At 45.2% G+C, this 26,175-nt stretch overlaps 1 protein-coding gene across 2 annotated transcripts in view; it reads left to right on the forward strand.

Annotated features, from left to right (window-relative positions):
* HRH1 (histamine receptor H1) overlaps nucleotides 1-26,175 on the forward strand; it is a 167,380-nt gene that overhangs the window by 15,397 nt on the left and 125,808 nt on the right. The window contains exon 3 of one of the 2 annotated variants that reach the window (XM_055380999.2): nucleotides 17,328-17,416. The exons of the other annotated variant lie outside the window; for it this stretch is intronic. The gene's annotated coding sequence lies outside the window, so the exon portion shown is untranslated. The remainder of the gene's footprint in view (nucleotides 1-17,327; nucleotides 17,417-26,175) is intronic. 2 annotated transcript variants of the gene reach the window in all.

Below are 26,175 nucleotides of genomic sequence, written 5' to 3' on the forward strand. Positions count from 1 at the left end.
AGAGTTCTTTGTACATTCTGCTCATAAGTCCTCTGTGAGATTTGTGATTTGCAAATATTTTGTATCAGTCTATGGCATTATCTTTTCATTATCTTACTAATGGTTTTCATGGAGCAAAAGTTTTTAATTTTAATGCAGTCTAGACAATCTTTTATTTTCATTTCTCATGTTTTTGGTGCCATAGCTGAGAACTCCTTGCCTAAACCAAAGACACAGCAATTTTTTCTCCTGTGCTTTCTTCTCCAAATTCATGGGGTTTTTTCCCTGCTATGTTTTCTACAAATTTTAGGGTTTTATGTTTTCCATTTAGGTCTCTTTTCCATTGTGAGTTAATTTTTATATAAGCTATGATGTATAGACTGAAATTCACCTTTTTGCTTATGGATATCCAATTGTTCCTACATCATCTGTTAAAAAAAAAAAAAAGACTATCCTTTTCCATTGAATTGTATTTGCACCTCTGCCAAAAATCAGTTGACCATGACTGTGGGTCTCTTTCTGGACTCTTTATTCTCTTTCATTTATCTATATATCTATCGCTTTGCAAATGTCTCATGGTGTTGATTTCTGTAGCTGTATAATCATTAAATCAGGTAATGTTAGTGTTCCAATTTAGTTCTTTTTCAAAATTGCCTTTTCTGGTTCCTTTCCCTTTCCATATAAATTCCAGAATGAACTTGTCAACATCTACCAAAAAAAAAATCTTGCCGGCATTCTAATGGGAATTGCATGCAATCTATACAAAAAGTTACAGAAAATTGAAATCTTAACAATCGAGTCTTTTAATCCATGAACACAGCATGTCTCTCCATTTTAGATTATTTATTCTAACCCTTTTTGTTTCCTAATATAAATACTTAAAGCTATAAATTTAAATATTTATAGTTGCAGCATATAAATTTTGATAATTTTGTGTATAAAAATTGCCATTTAGTTCAATAAATTTCCTTAGTTTCCTTGTGATTTCTCCTTTGACCATGGCTTATTTAGAATTCTTGTTTAATTCTGAGATTTATAAATTTTTCTAGTTTTACTTATTGTTAATCTTTTGAAATTTATCAAGACATTTTAAGGCTCATTTTATGGTCTATCTTGGTAAATGTTCTATGCACCTGGAAAGAATAGGTATTCTGCAGTTATTTTGAGTAGGTTCTATAAATGTCAATTAGATCAAGGTGATTGATAGTGTTCAAAGTTTCTATGTCTTTGCTGATTTTTGTCTACTTTTTCATCAGTTACCGAGAGAGTTGTTAAATTGCCAAACATGATGGTAGATTTATCCATTTTTCCCTTAAGCACGGGGCTTTGCTTCATTTATCAAGAAATTATGTTATTTGGTGCATAATACATTTGGGATTGAACTGACTCTTTTATTCTTATGAAAAGTCTTTATCTCTGATAGTACTCTTTGTCTTAATGTCTGCTTTGTCTGATGTTTACAGAGTAACATCAGCTTTCTTTTGTTTTGTTTTTTGTTGTTGTTTTTGTTTTGTTTTGTTTTGTTTTTTGAGATGAAGTCTCACTCCGTCGCCCAAGCTGGAGTGCAGTGGCGCGATCTCAGCTCACTGCAACCTCCGCCTCCCAGGTTCAAGCAATTCTCCTGCCTCAGCCTCCCGAGTAGCTGGGATTACAGGCGCATGCCACCACGCCAGGCTAATTTTTGTACTTTTAGTAGAGATGGGGTTTCACCATGTTGGTCATGCTGGTCTCAAATTCCTGACCTCGTGATCCACCCCCCTCAGCCTCTCAAAGTGCTGGGATTCCAGGTGCGAGCCACCGTGCCCGGCCAAGTAACATCAGCTTTCTTTGGCTTACAGTTTATGTAGTATATATTCTTTCATCCTTTGACTTCCAGCCTATCTGGAATACTACTTGTAACAGGATATAATTAGGTCTTACCTTTCTTTAATGTAGTTTGGCCATCTCATCTTTTAACTGGAATGTTTAGTCCATTTACACACAATGTAATTATTGATACAGCCGAGTTTTAGTCTACCAATTTGTTATTATTTTACACTTTTCTTTTCTGCTTTTTGTTCTTCTGTTCCTCCTTTCATACTTTCTTTTGGGTTAATCATATATTTTTCTATATCCCATTGTAGTTTATCCACTGTCTGCTGTACCTTTTTGTATTAGATTTTAATGGAACTACAATATGGGTCTTTAATTTATCACAGTCTACTTAGAATGTTGTATCATTTCATGTAAAATATAAGATCCTTTAAATAGTGTGTGTCTTCTTACAACAGTATGTGTATATGTATACAAATATGTATATATATATATAAATACACTATTCCATCCCTTGAAGGATTAGTGTTTTATATTTTACTTCTACATATATTATAATCCCATAATATAATCTTAATATTTTTGCATTTATCAGTTGCCTTCTAAAGAAACTAAGAGAATTTTTAAAAATTGTCTTTTATATTTACCCCCGCCCCTTTGTTAAAGTCCTAGGGCAGGGTTTTGAGTGATAGAGTGTGCTGGGCAGTAGTGGTGAGGAGGGGCTGGAAAGGGAGAAAGACATAGGCATGGGCAAGGACTTCATGTCTAAAACACCAAAAGCAATGGCAACAAAAGACAAAATTGACAAATGGGATCTAATTAAACTAAAGAGCTTCTGCACAGCAAAAGAAACTACCATCAGAGTGAAAAGGCAACCTACAGAATGGGAGAAAATTTTTGCAATCTACTCATCTGACAAAGGGCTAATATCCAGAATCTACAAAGAACTCAAACAAATTTACAAGAAAAAGACAAACAACCCCATCAACAAGTGGGCGAAGGATGTGAACAGACACTTCTCAAAAGAAGACATTTATGCAGCCAACAGACACATGAAAAAATGCTCATCATCACTGGCCATCAGAGAAATGCAAATCAAAACCACAATGAGATACCATCTCACACCAGTTAGAATGGCAATCATTAAAAAGTCAGGTAACAACAGGTGCTAGAGAGGATGTGGAGAAATAGGAACGCTTTTACACTGTTGGTGGGACTGTAAACTAGTTCAACCATTGTGGAAGACAGTGTGGCAATTCCTCAAGGATCTAGAACTAGAAATACCATTTGACCCAACCATCCCATTACTGGGTATATACCCAAAGGATTATAAATCATGCTGCTATAAAGACACATGCACACATATGTTTACTGCAGCACTATTCACAATAGCAAAGACTTGGAACCAACCCAAATGTCCATCAATGATAGACTGGATTAAGAAAATGTGGCACATATACACCATGGAATACTATGCAGCCATAAAAAAGGATGAGTTCATGTCCTTTGTAGGGACATGGATGAAGCTGGAAACCATCATTCTCAGCAAACTATCGCAAGGACAGAAAACCAAACATTGCATGTTCTCACTCATAAGTGGGAATTGAACAATGAGAACACTTGGACACAGGATAGGGAACATCACATGCCGGGGCCTGTCATGGGGTGGGAGGAGGGGGGAGGGATAACATTAGGAGACATACCTAATGTAAATGACAAGTTAATGGGTGCAGCACACCAACATGGTGCATGTATACATATGTAACAAACCTGCACGTTGTGCACATGTACCCTAGAACTTAAAATATAATTAAAAAAAAAAGAAAGAGCTGACTGGTCAGGACACTGTGGGCCTGTGCCTGGTACGGGAGATGAAGACGTGATATAGTGGATACTGAGAGGGAGAAAATAGGCTTTCCCAAGGAAGGATTGATGGGACAGGTTAGCCACCACCTCTGAGTGTCACATCCAGTTTTAGGTAGCACATTTTAAGATGTCTGTAAACGAGAGGTTGCATACTGCTGCCCAAAGGTTTTTGTTTGCCTGCGTAGTGTTAATGCATATAGTTCTGTTTTCTTATTAATTAGCAATCAACTTAAATTATACGGACATTTTAAATACAAATCTGAATTCCTTGTTTCTACTGGAAAGTGAGATCTGACAATGGTGAGTCCTCACTTCTGCATGGCAACAATTGGCTGAAACTCCTTTTGGCCACAGTCCCCACCCTCCCTGTTGTTACACTACACGCACCAGTGATCTTGGTTCACTGCAACCTCCGCCTCCCAAGTTCAACTGATTCTCCCACCTCAACCTCCCGAGTAGCTGGGACTACAGGTACGCACCACCACATCTGGTTAATTTTTGCATTTTTACTAGGGACAGGGTTTCATCATGTTGGCCAGGCTGGTCTCAAACTCCTGGCCTACAAGCGATCCTCCCATCTCCGCCTCCCAAAGTGCTGGATTACAGGCCTGAGCCACTACGCCCAGGTTTTTCCTGACACGTTCTGTCTTTTCCTACTAAAGTTTCAGTTACATGCATATTGGACTGGTCACTGTGACTCTGTTCATTTTCTTTTGCTATCTTGTTTTTATTCACTTTTTTTTTTACTTATTTGTAATTGACAAATAATAATTGTGTATATTTGTGGGGTACACTATGATGTTTCGATCTATGTATACCCCGTAGAAAGATTCAATCAAGCTAACTAATATATTCTTTTTCTCCTGTTCTTCAGATTGGAAAATGTCTATTGATTTGTCTTCAAGCTCATTGACCCTTTCTCCTGCAGTCTCCAATATATTGTTAGATTCACCCAGTGAATTTCTTATTTCTCATATTGTATTTTCCAGTTCTAGAATTTCCATTTAATTCTCTTAGCTATTTTCCATTTCTTTACTGGATTTCTAATATGCCCTCTCTGAAGTTCATCTTTTCTTTTAGGTTTATGGACATGCTGATAATAGCTATTTTAAGGTCTTTATCTGCTAATTCCAACATCCTGATCATTTGGGGATGTCTGTATCTCTTAACTGCTTTTTACTTTGATGTGGATCAGAATTTCCTGTTTTCTCACATGTCTAGTGATTTTATTTTATTCTTCACATTATTGATAATATTGTAGGAATTTTAGATGAGGTTTTCTTCCTTTAGAGAGTATTGAGTTTTGTTCTGACAGGAAGTTAAATTGCCGGCACATCCTCTTGGCCCTGTCAGGTTTGGTTTTGTTCTTGATTATGGCTAGAGTTTTTTGGTTTTGTCCTCTGTACTAGAAGGTGGACCTAATGCTTAATCCTTCTGCCTAATATGTGGCCTTTCTGAAGTCTCAACTCAATGTCCCAGCTATTCAGTGAGGCCTCTTCACTCTGGCTGGGATGAAGTTGCATCATGTGACCACCAGGATCTCCACTCAGCTCTCGGTGACAGCATTCACTGTCTGCGGGGCTTCATGGAGTCTCACCCTGTACATGTGCACACCAGCCCTTGACCAAGATCCTACTAGAAACCCCCCTGCAGACTTCTTCTCCTCCTGCCACCCTCCCTGCATAACTCCCTCCTCCCTGGTATTCTGCCCTGCAGATGTCACCTGCTCCAGCAGCTTCAAACTCCAATCTCTCCCACCACCCCACACTGTCGTCTGGACAGTGTCTCCAGGCTAGACATCCGGGGACCTGGGGCTTCCCTCATGCCCTCAGGTGCCTCTCTTCTTTCAAAGGTCACTCCTCCATGAATGAAAGTAAAATTCCCACCATTTTTTAATTTCATAAATTAAAACACACAGTAAAAAAAATAAAAGTATACAGAAAGTTACACAGTGAAGAGTGTCTCAACCATCTTGACCCTAAATATTCTACTTCTTCTCCCCAGAGGCAACACCAGAATGTTATTTGTCCCTTCAGAGTTATTCTCTATATCCATATAAAGATCAATTCCTTGGTGAAGATGGAAATGGCAGTGCACCATAAGCACTGCATAACAGACACCAGCAAGGTCCCCCTCCGAGTCACCATTTCCATGAACACCAACCCTGATTCAAACCCCAGTGCCTGAGATTCATTGCACCAAGGCAGTCTGAAGTGCCAGGAAGTCGGTGCGCCCCTCTAAGAGCCAATCTCAACCAGCGATTCGTGGGAGTTGGTATAATTGCACCATTCTCCTGCCTTTCCTATTGGGACAACTTGGAGACACATCCTACACCACCTCCCAGCACTCCCCGCAGGAGTTGAGCCCAAGTTTTAAAAAGCAGTAACCTGCTCAATAACACACCTTTGCTGGCCTCCTTCTCTCCCTGTCTTCTGTCCCTCTCTCTTCCCAGTGCTTCCTGGGATAAACTGTTTTCATTCCTTTCCTCTCAAGGTCTGCTTCTGGGAAAATGTGGCCTAACACATTGTCCTTTACATCTTGATTTGTCGGTTTAACAGTATGACTCAGATCCTTCCACATCAGTTCATATTGATCTGCCTCATTCCTGTATCCAGCAGCCACCCACTTCTCACCACTACCATCTGGCGCAAGCCACCACCACCTCCATCTCCCACCAGGATGACTGCAGTGGCATCCTGACAGGCTTCCTGTCCCCTGCCTATCCCTGCCAGAGCAGGAGGGATCCTGATACCTCATTCAATGTCACTCCTCTGCTCAGAGATCCCCCAGTGGCTCCCCTCTTTCAATCTCAGAATGAAGGTGGAAGTTCTTCCTGGCTATCAGGGCCCCACCCTCTCGTCCTTACTCACTTCATTCTGGCCACACCGGCCTCCTCACTGTTTCTGGAACAAGCCAAACACTCTTCATTCTTGGGCCTTTCAATTCACTGTTGCGTTTGCTTGGGGAGCTCTTTCCCAGGTATCCTCATAGCTCCTCCATCACTTCCTTCAAGACTATTGATATGGACTTTCCCGGCGAGGCCTCCCGTAGAAACAAGCTAAATTTCAACACCCCTCCCTCACCATTCCTGCCTTCCTTCCCTGCCTTACCATTTTTTTCTCTTTATCACATCTGACTAGGACACATGCCCTGGGATACTATGATCTCCTCACTAGCCAAATAGGAAACAATCCCAGTATGGTCTGTTTGTTAGTATCACCATCACCGGCATCACCATCCCTGTTCAGATCTGGTTCATAACCTGGGCACGCCACACTGCAGTTATTCTCATGTCTGTCTTCTTCACAACACCAGGTCCTCCTCCCGGGGTTGGTGAAGAGCTGTTCCAGCTCCGTGTCCCCCTGCCCAGGACAGAGATTAACAAAACAAAGGCCCTCAGAGTGTTTGCTTAATGAAGCCAGGAGGCCCTTTTCTGGCACCATAATGAGACAGGACTCAGATAACCAGACCAAAGATGAAACCGGAAGGAGAAAGCTTTCTTGGGACATCTGGGATTGACCTGGCTGCCCTCAGGCAGCAGGAGGAAGGCGCCCATTCCCCAGGCTTAGCTGGTGAAGTCCTGAGCACACACGTCAGGACTGCTGGGTGCCAAGGCAGACACAGGGCCAGGGACTCAAGAGGAGCTGGGTTTAAACCCAGATCTGATCCCAGCGGTGTGACTGTGGACAAGTTTCCATAGCATCGTTGCCTCATCTGTAAAGTGGGCATCATAATACTCACCTCAGAGTGGCTGTGTGCATGCGGGAGCCAGTGTGGCACCTGACACAAAACAGATGCTGAGCAAATGATGGTAAGGATGGGCAAAATTGAGCCCCTGCCATGCGCCAGGCACCACAAAACAGCACTGTACAAACATGGTCTCCTTTAATCCTCACAGTATCCTCGTCAGGGAGATGCAGTGTTATCCCTGATAAGGTTCTATTGTCATCCCCATTTCACAAATGAGGAAACCAAGGCTCAAGGAGTAATGTGATTTTGCTGAAAGTGATGCAGCTGATTCATCAGAGACTTGGAGCCCAAATCTGCCCAATGTTCTTAGCCAGCGCCACACTGATTAGTCAGCAAGCGCACCCTGTGACTCTCCTTACCCTCAGCCGCTCCACCACCACTCTCAGGATCCTCCTCCCCTCCTGCCCCTCAAGGAACAGAGGGCAGCACTGCCTCCTCTGCACCCCAGCTCTGTCACTTAACAGGTGTGTGGCCCTGGGCAAGCCGCATGCCCATTCCGACCTTCAGTTTCTGTACGAGTTTCCCAGGGCTGCTGTGATTAATTACCACAGACTGGGTGGCTTAAAACAACACAGGCTTGCTGTCACCCAGTTCTGCTGGTTAGAGGCCCAGGGCGTTCAGCCACGTACTGGACTGTAGGGCTGAGGTCCATTTTGCTGCCAGCTGTCAGCTGGGACCAGTCTTTGATTCCATGGCTGCCCACATTCCTCTTCTGCTTTCCATGTGCCCCATCCAACTACAATGGGTCAAATCTTTCTCAGGCTTTCAAAGTCTCCAACTTTTCCTTCTGCTGCATCTTTCTGACTCCAGTTGGAGAAACTTCTCTGCCTTTAGCAGCTCATGTAATTAGACTGGGGCCACCAGGATAATTTTTGTTAATCCCCTTATTTTAAGACACATAAGTTTATATCTGCAAAGTCCCTTTGCCTTGTAACACAACATACTCACAAGTCATTGGGATTAGGGCATTGATATATTGGGGAGGCCATTCTGCCTGTCACAGTATCTTTTCCTTTGCTCATTCTTTATTTCTTTTATTTTGTATTTATTTATTTTTTTTTTTTGAGATGGAGTCTCACTCTGTCGTCCAGGCTGGAGTGCAGTGGCGCAATCTCAGCTCACTGCAAGCTCCGCCTCCCAGGTTCACGCCATTCTCCTGCCTCAGCCTCCTGAGTAGCTGGGACTACAGGCACCCGCCACATGCCCGGCTAATTTTTTGTATTTTTAGTAGAGACGGGGTTTCACTGTATTAGCCAGGATGGTCTTGATCTCCTGACCTCGTGATCCTCCCGCCTCAGCCTCCCAAAGTGCTAGGATTACAGGCGTGAGCCATCGCGCCCGGCCTCCTTTGCTCCATTCTTTCAACAAGTATCCATTAGCTTTGTAGCAGACACCATGGGTGCCCCACTACATGTCTCCCTCTGTGTCCTTCAGTGCCCACCCAGTTCCCCACTGCTGCACCCACATCACCTCGCCCGAGACTTTCTGACTTTGCAAAACCCATAGAGTCAGACAGAAGTGCTGGGGAACTCAGCCCCATCTAAGAGCAACCCTCAACCTAAGACTGATGGGATTTGGTAGGTAAATACCCCAGCTCCATCACCCTTTCGGGGGGATAACTAGAGGTGTGTGCCTATACTGGCTCCTAGCAAACTTCCTCTCCAGGTGTTCATAGTAGCAACTCAATTCCTAAAGCACCCCTGTTGGTGACCTTCCCTTCCTTACTTCAAATCACCCCAAACAAAATACTTACACTAGCATCCTTGCCTCAGGGACTGCTTCTGGGGTAACCAAGACAAGCACTTGCTCTATGACAGACACTACTCTATGCTCTGTTATTATCTCCATTTTACAGATGAGGAAACTGAGGCACGGGGAAATTTAGTAACTTGCCGTGTGGTTAGCATCTGGTAGAGCTAGGATTCAAACACATGCAGTCTGGCTCCTGGGTTCCTGCTCTAAAATAAAATTATACCAGTTTTTTCCTTAGCTGCAATTTGAGAGTCATATTCCCTGTTTCATAGTGTCACTGTGAGGATTAAATGAGATAGTGCTTGCAAAGGGTTGTTTTGGATATGGTACACAGTGAGCATTCAATAAATAACAGCTTAAAACAACACTACAGCTACTATTACCCTAGTGCCAATGAGAGCTGAAACCAAACTCTGAGACCAGAGGTTGGGCTAGTGGCCTGCCAGCTTAAGGGGACTGGTCACTTGGAAGGCAGATCCATTATCTAAGAGGGAACACACAGCTAGGTGCGGAAGAAGGTGGTAGGTGTTGTTATAGCAACTGGTGAGTCTTTTTGTGTCCTCATAGCCAAGAATGTGGTGGAGCAGGAAAGGAAGAAGCTCCTGCCAGCACCCAAAGGAAGTCAGCAGGAAGTTAAGCAGGGCTAAGACCCATGGGAGACCCCCTCCCAGCCAGACAAGCCCCATCTCTCTGCCCTATCCTGGCCAGGGAGCCCCGACTTCCATACCCTGGGCTGGGAACAGCAGGGGGCCAGGCAGGTGCCTCCCCGCTGAGGCTGGGGGAGAGAGATGCTCAGAGGCCAGGCAAGGAGAGAGAACAGGGCAGGCCACAGCCCACAGATCTCAGCTGTGGGCAACCACAGGCAGTAAGCTTTGTGGGCCAAGGAAAGCACATTCCTTGCCCTGGGTGTAATGAGGGCTCCACAAGCACCGTCCAAGCCCAAGGTCTGGCAGCTCCACGAAGGAACAGCCTGGCCCTCGTGGACTCCGAGAGAAGAGCCTGCCAGTGGCTAACAGCATAACCATCCAAGCTGAGAAACCAAGTCACCTCCCCTCTCTCTCTCCCTCTCTCTATCTTGTATGGTACTGATTTATATCTATGCGTTGTCTTCCTCCGTGACTGTGAGTTCCTCATCCAGCCAGCCAGCCAGCCATTGATTCATCCACCTTTCTATCCAACCTTCCATGCATCCTTTAATCCATCCATCCATCCATCCATCCACCCATCCATCCATCTATCTATTGATTTGCCCATCTATCCATATATTGAGCTCTAATATATGCCAGGACCTAAGCTAGGCATGCAAGATTTGGCTGTAAGCAAGAGAATCATGATCTTGGCCCTCTCAAAGCTCATAGTCTTATGGGAAAAGCAAATAGGCAGACAGGCATTGACCACACTGAGAAGGAAGCACACAATGTCAATGGTAGGCTGAGAGTTTCAAACTGATGGCCTATGGGATAGATTCACCACAGACGTATTCTAATTTGGCCTTGATACTGATTGAAAATAAAGAAAACTTTACATAAATTTAAATCATGTACAAAAATTTACATAAAATTAAATTTAAATCATTTACATAAATTTAAATTTTCAGGTTTTCATGAAAACCCAGGATATCTGGCCACACTGAGCTTTCATTCTTAAATAGCAACAATCACTAGAACCTAACAGCAGAAACTCTCAAGTTCTTCCCATTCACCACCAGTCCCTATTGCCCTACACGTGGCCCAATCCCTCCAGACATTTTAGCCAGCCTGTCTAGGAATAGGTTCAAGAGGACTTACTATGGCAAAAAAAGGACCTGAACCTCAAAGGTTTTTATTCAGAATGGCAAACAAGGCTGAGCCATGGTGGAAATCACAAGCCCTCAACTCTGGGGATGTCATGGATAGTGGTATGTAAGCTGGGATGGAAAATTGGACTGGAGTGTTCAGGTAGCATCAGCGTACACACAGGCTCTGGGGCCCTCAGGATGAAACTACCAGGTATGGAGCCTCAGGAACATAAACCACCCCAGTTAAGCCTCCAACACAGGTGTCCTGGCTGCCTCTCCAAGGCCACATCCACCTCTCCAGCTTGCCTGACTCAGAGCATTCTCAGAGCTCACTTCTCCCCTAAGATGTTCTTGGCTCTCCTAGAACTCTGGGCTTGTCTTCTCAGACTTGGCGTTAAATAATTAATTATTCAGTTTGTGGCTAAAGGTCTATGCTTCAGTTAAGGGTCTTAGGGTGCAAGCAACAGAAGTGGACTCAGGCTAATATTAATATATGCCAAAGGGAACTTACTGGAGTCATACTAGGGGCTCATAACCAAGTGAAGACTAAAGAACCTGGCTGGAACCAAGGCAGGAAGCAAAGAAATGTCTGAGGGCTGGCTGACGGGCCATGGGTCAGCCCCTTCAGGGAAGAAGGAGGGTCCTAGGCTTTACTCCCATTAGCTGTAACCAAAGACTGGAAGTAAGCCCTCAAAGGGAAATTGTCAGGGAATTAATCTGGATGTGCCCTGGTATAGATTTCAGCTGGGAAGTATCCATCCAAGTATTTTATACAAATGTAAGACAAAACCAAAGTTTAAAAAAATACACTAAAAGTAAAAAGTAAAATGAAACAAACCTACAAAAACCAACCACACAAATCATTTTTTTAAAAAAAGAGTAATTTGATTATACATCGTTGGTAGGATATACTCGGAAATCCTTAAGAAGAAAAAAACTGCAAAAAAGGAGAAAGGTACTAAGTACCCACCATGCATCATGTTGCTGTAGATGCTATGAAATGGTGATAAATAAGCTAGGCATCTCTACCCTCCTCTCTACCCTCCACCATCCATATCCCTTTCCAATAGCATCCCAATTTCCTTAAAAACGTTATTATGGAAAACCTCAAACACATACAAAAGTAGACAGAATCGCATAACAAACACTCATGTATTCACCACTCAGCATCCCCCATTATCCATCTTACTTCATTTTACCCCACCCACTTTTCCTCTCCCATACAATTCCGAAGCAAATTCCAGACAATATAATTTCAGTATACCTTCATAAATATTTCAGTATGTCTCTCTAAATGATGACTTTTAAAAAAAAACACAATACCATTACCACACCTAAAACAAATAAATCCTTAATATCATCAAATATTCAGTCAGCATTCAGATTTCCAATTATTTCATAAACATAAAATGTCTCACAGATGGTTTGTTTCAACCAGAAAACAAACAAGGTTCACACAGTGTGACTGCTTGATATGTGTCTGAAGACTCTATTAATTCATAGGTTCTCTCTCCAATGCTTTCTCCACCTTATAAGGTATGCATCAAAAAAAACAAAAAACAAAAAAAAGGCCAGGTGCAGTGGTTCTTGCCTGTAATTTCAGTACTTTGGGAGGCTGAAGTAGGAGGATTGCTGGAAGCCAGGAGTTCAAGACCAGCCTGAGCAACACAGTGAGATCCCACTCTACAAAAACTTAATTAGTTGGGCATGGTGGCACACACCTGTAGTCCTACCTACTTTGGAGGCTGAGGCAAGAGGATCACTAGAGCCCAGGAGTTTGAGACTGTGGTGAGATATCATGGTACTCCAGCATGGGCAACAGAGCAAGACCCTGTCTGGGAAAAAAAAAAAAAAGCTGGCTTGATTTTCCTCTAGAGTTTCCCACAATCTAGATTTTGCTGATTGCATCCCTGTGGTGCTGTTTAACATGTTCCTCTGTCCTCTGAATTTCCCGGAAGCTGGTAGCTGATCTAGAGCTGTGCTGTGCAGTGCCATGGCCACCAGCCATATGAGGCTACTGAGCACTTGAAATGCAGTTGATCCAAATTGCAATGTGCTGGAATTGTAAAATACAGCCCAGGTTTAAAGACTTCATATGAGAAAAGAACAGCAGCTATTTCATTGATCACTTTTTCTACTGATTATATGCTGGAATGCTAATATTTTTGATATATTGAGTTAAATAAAATATATTATGAAAATCGACTTCACGTCTTTCTTTGTACTTTTACAAATGTGATTTCTAGAGAATTCCAAATTACAGGCATGAAATGTGACTCCCACTGATGTGTTTCATTGGATAGTGCTGGGCTAGAGGCTTGATGAGATTTAAGTTCCATTTTCTGGCAAGACTCCCTTCAAGGTGATGCTGTGTTCTTCCACCAGGAGCCACAGAGTGTCTCCTGGCCTCTCCTTCTGTGAGGTTTGCAGTCACTGGTGCCCAAAGCCTGGATCCATTAATCCAATGAGGATTGCAAAATTATGATATTCTCCTTCTACTATTTTATCTTTATTAGCACTTTTCTGTAAAGAACAACTTCTTGTGACCTTAAGGAAATTAAGTCGCTTCCTCAGAAATGTCTTCCCTGATGTCCCTGTTGAAGGGAATCCACAGTAGTTCCTTTCAGTGCACTATTTGTCTCCTTCATGGCCCTCTCTCCTATTGGCCATTATCAATGTATTTGCTTGCTCGCCTGTTGACTGATGGCATCCTCCACTGTAGTGGAAGCCCCATAAGAGGAGGGTCTTCCTCTGGCTTGGTCATCCTTGAAGGCTTAGCCTCCCAGCCCGAGATGCCAGGGGTCTATGTGTGGAAGGGATAGAGGGATTCTGAAGCAGACAGAACCCCAGACCCTAACACGGGAAACCTGAGTTCTAATCTTGACTCTGCCATTTACTGAGGGACCCTGGGTCAGGCCCAACTTCTGTGGGCCTCGATTTCCTCAAATGGAGCAGGCAGGTGGGCAGTCTGGTTGCTGAAGCATGGTTGCAGCTCTGAGGGGCTCTCCCTCTGCAAGACTGGCCTTCTACTAGCTCGTGCTTCTAGAGGCCTCTCTCCCACCAGGGCTGCACATGGACCAGGTGGCAGATGATTAAAGAGACACCCTGCAGCTAAGAAATTCAAAAGCTAATTAACCCCAGCTCGGCCGACTCAAGAGAAGCCAGTCTGGTACTGCACTGATGGCGGGTGGCATTAATACCTAATGGTTCATAAATCGCCCTCCTTCCCGAAATTCCTCCTGCTTCCAAAAGCACTTTCAATCAAGCAAAAAGCATCCACAAAGTGCCTCTGAGCCCTGTCCCCTGGGAGAAAGAGGCCATGAAACAGAAAGCCACCCCATCAGGAGCTAATGAGGGAACTGAACAGGCAGGATTTAACATTCACACACGTGTCAAGCAGAGCAGGGTGAGGAGTTTGCTTGCCCCCATCTTGCAAAGTTGTTGGAAAAATTCAGGGAAATAAGGAACGTGAAAGCTTTAACACTCTGTCTGGAGCATTCTAACTGCTCACAATCAGTATTGGTCTCTCACAGTCCTGCAGGGTCATCTCAGTAGACAGGAATATCCCCACCTGGCCTTTTGGGAAACTGAGGCTCAAGATAAAAACTGACTTGACCAAGGTTATACAGCTACTGGGTGGCAGAGCCCAACTCATGCTGACTTATTCATTCACTAAGAAATACTTCCTGGGCATCTGCTGTGTGCTGGACCCTATGCCAGGCATTGAGGACACATAGGTGTGAGTCAGGGACTGAATTGGTCCCACTGAGAGGCAAAGAGGCAGGATTGGTATCCCATGTCAGTCACTGGTCACAGTTTGTCCTGGGTATGAAAGGTAGGAGCTCCCAAACAAGGGGTGTATTAGTCCATTTTCACACTGCTTTGATAAAGACATTACCTGAGACTGGGTAATTTATAAGGAAAAAGAGGTTTAATGGACTCACAGTTCCATGTGACTAGGGAAGCCTCACAATCATGGCGGGAGGTGCAAAGCACGTCTTACATGGTGGCAGACAAGAGAAGAGAGCTTGTGCAGGGAAACTCCCCTTTATAAAATCATCAGATCTCTTGAGACTTATTCACTATCATGAGAACAGCATGGGAAAGACTCACCCCCATGATTCAGTTACCTCCCACCAGGTCCCGCCCACAGCACGTGGGAATTGTGAGAGCTACAATTCAAGATGAGATTTGGGTGGTGACACAGCCAAACCATATCTAGGGGGCTCCCATTTGGCTGAGGACAATTCTTAAAACAGGAGGGTCACCAATAGCACCCATCACAGATGATAAACAAGACAAGATGCAGCTTCCACTTCCAGGGGCCGCACAGTATCAAAAGAAACCCTCAGAAAACTCACTAAGGCTTCCTAATACCAATTTATCAAGGTTCTCCCTTTTTATGGGAAGCAAGAGGGATTACCAGTCATTAAAAACAACTTTGTGAGAACGTACTCTGTGCCAAACACTGTTGTAAGCCCTTGAGAGACAGAAGTGACAACAGGGAAAAAGCAGAGCTTATATTCCAGTGGAGGGCAGGGCCACCCTGTTGTCCAACTCCAGGAGTTGCCATTGCTGCATTACGTTGAAGTCAATGTGAATGGTGACCTCTATGGCTGTACAGTGCACGGCCTGTGCAGCAGGACATGACTGTCCCAGTTGGGAGAGGCAAGTAATAAACAACATAGATAAGCATAAGATACCATGTTAGGTGGTGATAAATGTTGAAGAACACAAAGCAGGGACTCCAGAGAGGATATGGGCATGGGTAAGGGCGCTATTTTAGATAGGGTGACCATGGACAGCTCACTGAGAAGATCACTGCATCAGTCAGGGCGCAACAGAAAGTGGGTCGTTGGAGGAGAGTTAGCAAAGGGACTATTTACAGCGATGTGGGCAGGATGGAGGGAAACTATAGGGAGAGTGGGGCTATTCTCCCCTTGTGGCAGAAAGGGGAGGACATGTGACAGACCACAAAGAGAGAGGGCGGTATGGAGAGCCCACTTGACAGTCGCCTGGAGAGCAAGCCTGGGAATAAATGTCCTGGCTTAACCTGTCTCTTCCCTCAGTCAGTCTTTACACGGTGCCCCCATGGGCCAAATCCAGTGGAAGCCAGAGGGCCAAGAAGCATGTTGATTTCATCCTAGTCGACACCTGGGGACACAGCAGAGTGGACACCGGTATTGAGTGGATCCAGATGAATGGACCAAACACACTCCTACAGGACACTGAGCAAAGCCCCAAAGGAGGCAGGGAGCAGGCCAGTGACGCCTGCAGGAGAGAACTCCAGGCAGAGGGGCAGCATGGGTGGGTCAGTGGACGCCTGCAAGAGAGCGCCCCGGGCAGAGGGGACACCCTGGGTGGGTCAGTGGACACCTGCAGGAGAGCGCCCCGGGTGGAGGGGACGGCCTGGGCGGGTCAGTGATGCCTGCAGGAGAGCACCCCTGGCAGAGGGGATGGGCTTCACCCTGAGGTGGAAGTGTGCCTGCTGCATCTACACAATAGCAATAGCGTACAGGCCTCTGTGGCCGTGGTAGAGTAAGAGAGGGGTGGAGGAAATCAGAAGAGAGCGGGGAGCTGGCTGGGGCTGATTGTCTCGGCTTTTGAATGAGATGAAAAGCCCTGGAAGGATGCTGAGATGGGGAGGGGCATGGTCTAACAGGTTTTAGGGGCTCCCTCTGGCTGCGGTGCAGAGAACAGAGGGTACCAGGGCAGATGTGGAGGCAGGGAAGTCAGGGAGGAGGCTGTTGCAGAGGTCCAGGAGTAAGATGGTGGGGAGGTGCTGGAACAGGAGTGAGAGGAGTGAGGTGGTCACACATGGTTGGATAGTGATTCTACTTGAAAGTAGAGCAACGGGATTGGGCTGTAGGGTGTTGCTATGGTTTGAATGTTTGTCCCGCACAAAACTCATGGTGAAATTTCATCCCCATTGTGGCAGTATTGACAGGTGGGGCCTTTAAGAGGTGACTGGATCATGAGGGCTCTGACCTCATGAATGGATTAATTCATTCATGCATTAGTGAATTAATAGGTTAATGAATTAACGAGTTATCATGGGAGTGGGACTAGTGGCTTTATAAGAAAAAGAAGATAGACCAGAGCAGGCATGCTCAGCCCCTTCACCATGTGATGGCCTGAGCTGCCTCTGGACTCTGCAGAGAGTCCCTACCAGCAAGAAGGCCCTCACCAGATGCAACCCCGCAACCTTGGACTTCTCAGCCTCCATAACTGTGAGAAGTAAATTCCTATTCTTTATAAATTACCCCATTTCAGCTATTCTTCTGTAAGCAACAGAAAACAGACTAAGACAGGTGAGAAAGAAACAGAAGTTGTGACTCCTGGCTGGCATCCTTAAGCAACTTATCCACAGCCTGTATATGCCCCTTTTCAGACATGGCTTGCTTGTCATTGGTGGAGAAGGAGAACCTATAATGTCTGCAAATTCCCTGTGAAGTCTCTGGAGATGACTGCTGGCTGCAGGTAGGGAAGGAGCATAATATTAGTGTTATGGTTCTGCTTAAAAGATGATGTCCTTGTCTTTTAGAGTTACATTCTGAAATACTTGCAGCTGAAATGATGAAAAGATATACTGCAAAACTATCTTTGCAATATATACTGCAAAATAGTTTGAGGGTAGGTGAGGCTATAGAGGAAACAAAATTGGACATGGAGAGTTTTGAAGTTGGGTGATGGTACATGGTTGCTTATTATACTATACTCTTTACTTTTGTGTAGTTTAAATTTTTCCAAATAAAAGTTTGGGCCAGGCGAGGTGGCTGGCCAGGCGGAGTGACTCATGCCTGTAATCCTAGCAATTTGAGAGGCCAAGGCAGGTGGATCACCTGAGGTCAGGAGTTCGAGACCAGCCTGGCCAACATGGTGAAACCTCATCTCTACTAAAAATACAAAAATTAGCCAGGCGTGGTAATGGGCACCTGTAATCCCACCTGCTCTGGAGGCTGAGGCATGAGAATTGCTTGAACCCAGGAGGCAGAGGTTGCAGTGAGCTGAGATCGTGCCACTGCACTCCAGCCTGGGTGACAGAGCAAAACTCCGTCTCAAAAAAAAAAAAAATGGTGGTTTTTTTAACCCTTTTTAGAGACCCATGTGATGGAATTGTTCTGTATTTTGATTGTGGTGGTGGTCACATGAATCTACATATGTGATGAAATTACAAACATTAATTATACACATGCACACACACACAAATGAGTGCATGTGAAACTGGCGAAATCTGAATAAGGTCAGTGGATTCCATCAATGCCAATATCCTTGGTGTGATATTGTACTATAGTGACATCAGATGTTAGCACTGGGGAAAAATGGTGGGAAAGGATATGGAACCTCTCTGTAGTCATTCTGACAAGTAGCTACATGCAAATCTATCATTATCTTAAAATTTTGTTTAAAAATTTCCAAAAGAATAGGGGAGAAAATAAAAAGTACTGGCAAGGATGTGGAGAAATTGGAACTTTTGTAAATTGTCGGTGGGAATGTAAATGGTGCAGTGGCTGTGGAAAACAAGATGACATATCCTCAGAAACTTAAACATAGTATTACCATATGATCTGGCAATCCCATTTTGGGTTTATACACAAAAGAGTTGAAAGCAGGGACTCAAACAAATATTTGTACACCCATGTTCATAGCAGCATTACTCACAATAGCCAAAAGGCAGAAACCACCAAGGCTCTATCGATGGATAAACTGGTAAGCAAAATGTGGTCTCTCCATACAATGCAATATTACTCAGCCTTAAAAAGGAAGGAAATTCTGACCCATGCTACAGCATGAATGAACCTTGAAGACATCGTGCTAAGTGAAATAACCTAGTCACAAAAAGACAAGTGCTATGTGATTCCATTTATAGGAGGTACCCAGTGTAGTCAGATTCATAGAGACAGAAAGTAGAATGGGGGGTGCCTGGGGCTGGAGGAGGAGAGGTGTGGGAGTGTAATGGGTGCAGAGTTTCGATTGAAGATGAACACTTTCTGGAGATGGTTGGTGGTGATGCTTGCATAACGGTGTGAATGTACTTAATGCCACAGAACTTTACACCTAAGAATGGTTAAGATGGGCCGGGTATGGTGGCTCACCCCTGTAATGCCAGCACTTTGGGAGGCCAAGGCGGGCAGATCATCTGAGGTCAGGAGTTTGAGTCCAACCTGGCCAACATGGTGAAACTCCATCTCTACCAAAAATACGAAAATTAACCAGGCATGGTGGTGATGGGCGCCTGTAATCCCAGCTACTCGGTAGGCTGAGGCATGAGAATCTATTGAACCTGGGAGGCAGAGGTTGCAGTGGGCCAAGGTTGCACCACTGCACTCTGGCCTGGGCAACAGAGCGAGACACTGTCTCAAAGAAAAAAAAAGAATGGGTAAGACGGTAAATTTTATGTCACGTATATTTACCATTAAAAAATGGTTAGGGGAAAACAGGTCCATCAGTTTCTCAAAAAAAGTAAAAGTGGGTTATAATTGGATGCCACCAGGGCCCCTTGTTTTCTGCCCTGAATGACATAATAAAAGGCAGAGGGAAAGCCTTTGACAGACTCTCTGGGTGCCCTGCATTTCCATTTCAATGCCATATAAAGAATCCCAGACAGCGCTCTCTCAGACAAGGGCAACATCCCTGATGTGGGAGTCCCTACAACAGTGAGGAATCAATTGTCAGTCAGCCCACACCGTGGTGACAGCCCTCCAAGACAGGTCCCTCCGCTTTGAGAACACGTAGAGGGAGCCTGGGCAACCAGCTAACTGCTGCACAGCCTCCAGATCCTAGCTCCAGTGCTCCTTTCTCAAGAAAACCTGTGATTTTCAGAACTAGGTCATGTTTCTATATCTCAGGATCCCTATATATCCCAATTCTCCAGGAGAGTCCCAGTTTATGCCAGTGTCCAGGCATAATTATTAATGGCACCCACTTCCACTCTCAAAGCGTCCAGGCTTAGTAAGTAAATTATGTCGTCACCCCAGCTATTACAGACTTACAGAGCTGCTCATAATTGACTAAGTAAGAAGATGTAATGTCTGTCTCCCTGGGTCCTAGAGGGCAAGGACATGCCTGTCTTCTTCACTGTCATATGTGCAAGGCCTAGCACAGAGCTTTGTGTACAGCACTACATGTACTATAGCATACAAGAGTTCTCCCCATAAATCCCCTGCACATCTGCTGTCTCAGTGTCTGTGTCTTAAAGGATCTGAACTGGCGCCCCAGCCATTGCAATAGCACTGTGAGTTGGGAACCCGAGTCTGTTTCTACCGTGCCGGCCAAGGCGCCCTGCTTCCCTCAGTAAGGAGGTGAGACCTTGCCCAGCCCCCTCCTCAGTGCTCACAGCCAGCAGTGGAGAAATGCAGTCTCTGGCTAGTGCCCTTGTACCTTCACAGATTTTTCTTTTCCATTTCTCCACCTTGACCAGTTAACTCGAGAAAATATCATTCTCTCTCTCTCTCTCTCTCTCTCTCCCCCCCCTCCCTCTCTCTCTCCCCTACCATCCCTCTGGGTCTCAACCTTTGAGAGTTTCTCGCCAACTCTTACGTCCTCCCCCTCACCCACATTTAACTCTCCCATCCAAAATCAGCCTTATAAACATGAGTTTCATCCATGGCATAAGCTAAATCGAGAACAGATATAACAAGAATTACACGACCTGTGAAGCCCTTAAATGTATCCAGACATTGTCATCTACGTCTTCACAAATGTCTGGCCTCCACTAATTAAATTTGCCTTTCTCCAGCTGCAATATTCAAGATCAATGAAATAGAAAAGGGCATTGATTAAACTGCTGTAGTTCTAGTGGTGCATAAGCCTGGCTGCACTTTAGAATCCCCAGGAAACTTCTAAAAAACAGCAATGCCCAGGCCCCACCCCAAGAGATTTAGATTTAATTGCTCAGAGGTGGGGCCTAGACATCAACTTCCCTGGGGTATGAGAGTGTGCGGCCAAGAACAACGATTGCAAGAAGCTTTCTACATGCTTTAGCTAATTCTGTCAGGTGAGTGCTAGGATCTCATTTTGCAACATGAGGGAACTGGTGCCTAGCGACCTGGAAGGAAATAGAACTCAGATGTCCCAAGTCTGTGCCCAGTGCTAGCCAGAGGCAGCCTGGGAGCTAGGAAGAAAGCACCAAGGAAAGCATTTCCCCTCTCCCTCCCCAGTCCCCTCCACCCAGCGAATTATCCAGCTGTTGCTTATGGCGCTATTCTTCACCTTAAGATGCCAGTCCCTGGGTTGGGTTGGGTTTTCTTATGCGAACATCCTGGAACAGTTATTTATCCAATTATACTGAGGGGAGAGAGAGACCCTCTCATATTGTTTTATATTGTTTTATACTCAGTACCTGTTTTAAGAAAAAACAACAAGGAAGTAAAATCAAAGACAGGCAGTCCAGCGCCAGGCCCAAAACCAGGCCTAGGCCTGCCTGGCCTAAACCCAGTAGTTAAAAGTCAACTCATAACTTACAAACTGATGTTATTCATAGATTCCAGACATTGTAGAGAAGAACATTGTGAAACTCCCTGCCCTGTTCTTTTTCTCTCTGACCACCGGTGCATGCAGCCCCTGTCACATACCGCCTGCTTATCAAATCAATCATGACTCTTTCATGTGAAATCTTTAGTATTGTGAGCCCTTAAAAGGGACAGAAATTGTGCATTCGGGGAGCTCGGATTTTAAGGCAGTAGCTTGCCGATGCTCCCAGCTGAATAAAGCCCTTCCTTCTACAACTCGGTGTCTGAGAGGTTTTGTCTGCGGCTCGTCCTGCTATAATACTTTGTAAGATAGTGCTTAGTTGTCATGTCTGTCTTCCTCGTCCCAGAGATCTGGGTCTTACTGTCACTGATTTGACTGTAGAACCCAGCACAATGCTTGGCTCACAGTAGATGCTCCAAGAAGGTTTGTTAAAGATTGTTTGGGCACATGTGAAATGGGACAGAGCGTTAGATGGGCAGTCAGACAGGCAGGAATGCCTGGTTGGGTGGATGATAAACAGATGAATAGATGAATAGATATAAAGGAAGGCATGGCAATCAATTGGAAGAGTGGATGGGTGGATGAAAGAATGAATTTGTCTATGCCCTGGTTTGTGTCACAAAGGATTTGAGATGCTTATAGTACAATTTAAAAATAAAATTTTAGCATTCTATCTGTACCTGGCTCTGTTCTAGGCCCTTGGAATACATCAGTGAGCAAAAGATAAAGATTATTCCCCTTGCAAAGCTTATATTTTAGCTGCATGAGATAGACAATGAACAATAACCATAATAAGTAAGTAGATCATGAAATATGTTAGAAGGTTAAGGGCTAAGAAACAAGAGAAAAGTGCAAGGACGTGAGAGTGGGAAAGGCAAGGAGGTGGGGGTGGGATGCAAGTCTAAATGGGGAGGTCAGGGAAGGCCTCGTTGAGAAGCTGAGCAAAGAATTGAAGGAGGTGAGGCAGCTGCCTGCAGAGAGCAGGGCTTGAACTGCCCAGGTGGAGGAAAGGCTTGGAGTAGACACGTGCTGCTGTGTCTGAGGGGCCATAGCAAAGGAGCCAGAGTGGCTGGAGGAGCAGAGAGTGAAGCGGGGAGTAGGAGGGGGTCAGAGGTCAGGGGGTGGCCAGGTCCCATAAGGCCTTGTAGGTGATGGTGAGGACTCTATGCCAAGTGACATGGGAGCCATAGAAGGGTGTTGAGCAGAGGAGGGCTATGATCTGGGGTATATTTTTAAAGGATCCCTCTGGCCACTCTGTTGCAAATCAGTAAATCATAGGAGGTCAGGGCAGAATTAGAAAGAGGCACACAAAATTTGTCCAGCTGAGAAGGGATGGTGGCTCTGACCAGGAGAGAAGGTGGTCAGAGTCTGGATATATTCTGAAGGTAGATCCAATCTTCATGGTGGCTTGGGTATGGGGTGTGAGAGAAAGAAGGGAGTCAAGTTTAATGCCAGGGTTTTTGTTCTGTGCAACTGCAAGAAAGGAATTGTCATCAACTGAAACGAGAAAATCTGGGGTCAGGTCAAGGGGTAGGGAGGAATTGGTAGTTTAGTTTTGGACAGAAGGGGTTTAGGTGGGCATTGGCTACCCACTGGAGACGTCAAAAAACAGTCAGAGGCCAGGCGCAGTGGCTCACGCCTGTAATCCCAGCACTTTGGGAGGCCAAGGTGGGCAGATCACTTGAGGTCAGGAGTTTGAGACCAGCCTGGCCAACATGGTGAAACCCCATCTATACTAAAACTACAGAAATTAGCCAGGCATGGTGGTGGGCACCTGTAATCCCACTTACTCGAGAGGCTGAGGCAGAAGAATCATAGTGAGCCACGATTGTGCCATTGCACTCCAGCCTGGGCGACAGAATGAGACTCCGTCTCAAAAAAACAATAAAAATAAAAACAGTTGTATTATTAGTCAGAATTCAAGTGAGAGGACGAGGCTAGAGATGTAAATGTGAGAGTCACATGTAAATGATATTGCAAGCAATGAGATTGGGTGAAATTACCAAGAGAGTGAGTACAGATGGGTAAGAGAAGAGGATGGAGAACTGAGCCTCGGGTCATCCCAACATTAAGAGGTTGGGGAGAGGAGAGAAAAGACAGGGTGAGACCAGTGAGGTAGTAGGAAAACTAGGAGAGCATGAGGCCTGAAATCAAAGCAAGGGCAGTCAACTGTGCCAAGCCCAGTAGGATAAGGGCTGAGACTTGACCATGGATCTTGCCATGTGGAGGCCATTGGTGACCTGGATGAAGGGCACCAGTAGAGCAGTGGGAGTGAATGCCTGATTGGAATGTGTTTAAGAAAAATGGGAGGGAGGAACTGGAGAAACTGAGGATGGACAGCTCTTTGGAAGAGTTTTCTGCAAAAGGGAGAGTGGTGGTTTGTGGCTTGGTGGCCCACAAAGAATCTCATCTCTTGGTATTCAAGTCCTTGTGCAGTTTCCTCCCCTTGAATCTGGGCTGTCCCTGTGACTTGCTTTAACCAATAGAATCTGGCAGAAGCAACACTGTGTCAGTTCTGACCTAAAACTTAACAAGGGTTTTTGTTGGTGGTATTGTTGTTGTTATTTCAAAGATGGGAAAAATAATAGCATTGTGTACGCTTGATGAGAATGATCCAGAGGAGGTAAAAAATGATGCTGTGGCAAGAGGGACAATCGCTGGAGAGATGTCCTTGAGCAAATGAAAGGGGCAGGGTCTAGGGCACAAGTACAGATACATAAGTGCACCATCAATTCATCTCTGGTGAAGCGTGTGGGTGGAGATGCTGGTGGGCGGGGAGGTGTGTGGTGGGGTCTCAGGACATTCTGATTGCTTCCATTTTCTCAGTGAATAGGAAGCAGACAGGACAGGAGAGGAGGCATTAAGGGTTTAGGGGAGGAGAGGAGTCAAATGGTCCCTAGCAGAGCTGGAGAGAGAATGACTAGGGAGGCAGAGTATAATTGCTAGGCAGCATTGAGAGTGCTCTCAACATTCAAGGTCATGACTCAAGTGAACACAGTCAAAATGGTTGTGAAACACCATGTGAAAAACATGGCTTTTCTCTAGGCATGTTCTGCTGCGTGGGGGTAAGGCAGGGTTGGCAGAAAGTGGGATACATTATGACCAGAGTGGTGGCTTAGCCAAGCAAGTTGGAAAACATCGATAATAAATGAGGAAATAAAGAACCTGAGAACATGGAATTCAGATTAAAAGCTCAAGACCAGGGGCAAAATTAGAAAGCAGAGGGAGGGAGAAAGAAGGAGAGGGGGAGAGAGTAGAAGAAAAAAAAGAAGGAAATGTGGTCATGTTTTACATTGGTTTTTGTTTTGTTTTGTTTTGTTTTTGAGAGAGACAGAGATAGAGTTTTGCTCTTGTTGCCCAGGCTGGAGTGCAATGGTGCGATCTTTGCTCACTGCAACCTCCGCCTCCTGGGTTCAAACAATCCTCCTGCCTCTGCCTTTGCCTCCTGAGTGGCTGGGATTACAGGCACCTGCCACCACGCCAGCTAATTTTTTGTATTTTTAGTAGAGGCGGGGTTTCACCATGTTGGCCAGGCTGGTCTAGAACTTCTAACCTCAGGTGAACGAGGCCTCCCAAAGTGCTGGGATTACAGGCCTCGTGAGCCACCACGCTCAGCCCTACATTGGTATGATTAGATAACTGTGCCTCAGTGTGCATGAGTTCCAGATCTTCTACAGAGAAAATGTTTTCATAGGAAGGGTAAGGAGGGGCCTGAAGCAGACATGGAGGTGACAACTGAAGCACCTCCCCCTGTCTCCACCCCACCCACAACAAAACCAGCTTTTTTTTTTTTTTTTTTTTTTTTTTTGACAGCGTCTGCTCTGTCACCCAGGCTGGAGTGCAGTGGCGTGATCTCGGCTCACTGCAACCTCCACCTCCTGGGTTCAAGCGATTCTCCTGCCTCAGCCTCCTGAGTAGCTGGGATTACAGGTGCCCACCACCACACCCGGCTAATTTTTTGTATTTTTAGTAGAGATGGGGTTTTGCCATGTTGGCCAGGCTGGTTGCAAACTCCTGACCTCAAGTGATCTGCCTGCCTTGGCCTCCCAAAGTGCTGGGATTATAGACGTGAGCCACTGTGCCCGGCCCTAAACCCAGCTCATTTTAAACATTGGTTTCAATTCCATTCACCCTATGATGGAGCATCCTGCCCATCCCCGACAACTCCCATACACCACTGAGCCTCCCCTACCCCAGGTGCCTGCAAGCCCCTCAGAGACCAAGGCTGTGTGCCAGGGCTTTTCTCTCCCAGAACATCCTTGATAGCCACATTTAGAAAACAGTCGCCAGAATGGCCTCTGTATTCCCAGCAGTTTGGCAGTGGGAAAGCCAGCTTTTGGCTTCCAGACAGGAAAAGCAAGGCGGGCTGACCACACACAGCCTGCACCTCAGTGACCCTCTGGCCAGAGGCTGCCTTGGGATTCTGGGAGGAGAGCTAGACCTGGTTCCCAGCAGCAACACCTCGGGAGGTTAAAAAATACAGATGACTGGGTCTCTACCCCAACCCAGCAGTAGGATCCAGGGATCCTTATTTCTAACAAACTCCCCCGATGATTCCAACACACGTCAAGGCTGGAAACAACCGATTCGTTTCTTTGGGCCTCAGTTTCCCCATCCAACTTAAAACTCATACAGGAGTCTAGATAATCTTCTTTGAGCCTCACGGCCATCTAAAAAAATGTCATTGTTCCCATTTTTGAGATGGGAAGAATGGAGGTTTATAGAGGCAAAGGGATGAAGGGGTGGGCCACATGGTCATTAGTCTT

Source organism: Gorilla gorilla, chromosome 2 (genome assembly GCF_029281585.2).
Source record: "Gorilla gorilla gorilla isolate KB3781 chromosome 2, NHGRI_mGorGor1-v2.1_pri, whole genome shotgun sequence".
NCBI lineage: Eukaryota > Metazoa > Chordata > Mammalia > Primates > Hominidae > Gorilla > Gorilla gorilla.